Genomic DNA, 2,206 nt, shown 5'->3' with positions numbered 1-2,206 from the left:
TATTATGAAAAATGTCCTATAGTGCAACGACCGGTTACGCCGACGCCGACGCCGCTCAACCCGGAAACGGGCGCCTAAGAGCTGCGCTCTAAAAACAACAACGACAGCTTGATTCTCAATAACCAACATCATCAAAGTTGACACTCTGTCGGAGCGGCAATTTCCGCCAATGAAAAAGACACGAAACAAACTATGGGCGTCATGTAAGCCTTTGGACAATCGGGATTGGCGACTACCGGTACGTTTGTGGTCGCGCACGTCGCAAGTGTCCTCAACAATATGTTGAGGACACTTGAAGAAAAGGGGATTCACGAGTCGAAACAATGAACGCCTAAAATATAAACAGCGAAGAAAAAAAATGCTTTAGTTGATATGTTTAACGACCATTTTGTAAATTTAGTCAGTACAAATTACGATGATGATGCTTGTGGGAATATTACCGCGAGCGCAGCTGACTACGTAGGCTTCTCAGGATTAAAAGCGCTAAAAAACGAGGACCAGTAAAAGAAAACACACACACAGTAGAGCGCTCTACTGTGTGTGTGTCTTCTTTTACTGGTCCTCGGCGCTCTACTGTGTGGGTGTCTTCTTTTACTGGTCGTCGTTTTTTAGCGCTTTCAATCCTGAAATGTACAACCAACTAGCCCAAGTGAATACCCTTTTAACGTTTCGACTACGTAGGCAGCGCGCTCGTGGCCTAACGATAGCGCTCGGCGATCGAAGGGTGCGGACGCGCGATGGCTCGCTCTGATAGCGAGGTGATAACGGCCGACGCCAGCCGCGGTGACAGGCCTTTTTGCATCCCTGCCGACTATCGGATTGTGCTGCCGACGTTGCCGGCTGGAGACATGCCGGCTGGAGACAAGGATAAAAACCAAGTCTACCTTAACTGCGATGTAAACGCCAGGCCTATAAGGATCGTCGACTTCAAGGAGCCTTTGGAAAAAGCGGACCTTCGTAAGGATGTAGCAGGGCTAGGTGTGTGCCAAATGGGACACGTGTGGCTCTGTAGCCTAAAAAGTGCGGCAGCGAAAGAACGACTGCTACAGTTTGGCCGGCTCACGGTGAAGGGAAAGCTGTGCGTCCCCGTAGACCCCACCGGCAGGAAGTTCGGGCCAAGTTACATTGGCTCCCGCTCGACGTGTCCAACGACACACTCCGGAAGGCACTGGAAGGGTACGGCACAGTTCCCGAGGTGACCAAAGAGAAGTGGCGAGTGGAAGGCTTCGAAGACATCGAGTCGCCCACCAGAATCGCGAAGCTGACACTCAAGGAAGGCGAGACGCCGGAGAACCTGCCTCATCAGCTAAGGCTTCAGATGGGCACGATCCTCGTTGTCGTACCCGGGCGGGCACCGCTATGCCTGCGGTGCCGAAGGCAAGGACATATACGACGCGATTGCCGTGTACCTCGGTGCGGGCAATGCCGTGGCTTCTGCCATGTAGCCCAAGACTGTGCACGCACGTACGCGAGTGCTGTAGTCATCCGAGCGAGCGAAGAGGAATGCGACCTCATCATGGATGAGGCGGAAGCAGAGGAGGCCGCAACATCGTCGACGCCGTTTGAAACGGCACAGCAGAACAAGGCGACAGTCGAAGGACATGACAACAAGAGGGCGGAGGCGACAGTCCAGGACAAGACGCGCACGGAGGCGGCTCCTGAAGCCAGCGAAAAAGAGGGGCAGGCGACAACGCCTGGAAAACCTTCACCGGAGGCAGTGGCGGTGATGGCGATGGGAAGCACCGGCACCGAGGCAGCAGCCATCGAGAGTGAGCCAGCCATAGAACTGGATCCCTCAAAGGTGAAACGACGACTGGCCGACGAGTCTCCGAAAACGTCGCACCGGTACAGCAGTGGTCTGAGGGGGAGTTTCTGCAGATTGAAAAAAAAAAAAGGTCGCTACGTCAACAAACTGCGGTCCTCGTCGCTCACCCGCGACGGGAGTCTGTCGCAGTGAGTAGCGACCCTGATACGATATGATGCAAAGGGTAATCGCCGGAACCTGGGTCTGACGCAATATAAAACGGCCCAACTAACGTCTGGTCTGCGCATAAGGACCCTTAACGTCAGGGGACTTGCGGCACGCCGCCGACAGTGTCATCTGAGTGGCCTTTTCCTAGAGAGGGACCTAGACGTTTCGGCGGTTCAGGAGACGAAGGTTGAGAGTGAAAGTCGGACCGAATTCCTGGTGAAACCGTTTACGTCG

General features: G+C 54.1%; 1 pseudogene; it reads left to right on the top strand.

The window, feature by feature from the left end:
- The first annotated feature begins 1,243 nt into the window (after nt 1-1,243).
- Nucleotides 1,244-1,957, top strand: LOC115313388 (annotated as a pseudogene).
- The last annotated feature ends 249 nt before the right edge of the window (nt 1,958-2,206 follow it).

The sequence above is a fragment of the Ixodes scapularis genome, unplaced genomic scaffold (assembly GCF_016920785.2).
Source record: "Ixodes scapularis isolate PalLabHiFi unplaced genomic scaffold, ASM1692078v2 PGA_scaffold3__209_contigs__length_174095766, whole genome shotgun sequence".
NCBI lineage: Eukaryota > Metazoa > Arthropoda > Arachnida > Ixodida > Ixodidae > Ixodes > Ixodes scapularis.
The sequence above is the reverse complement of the archived record's forward strand: the minus strand, read 5'-3'. Positions and strand labels throughout refer to the sequence as shown.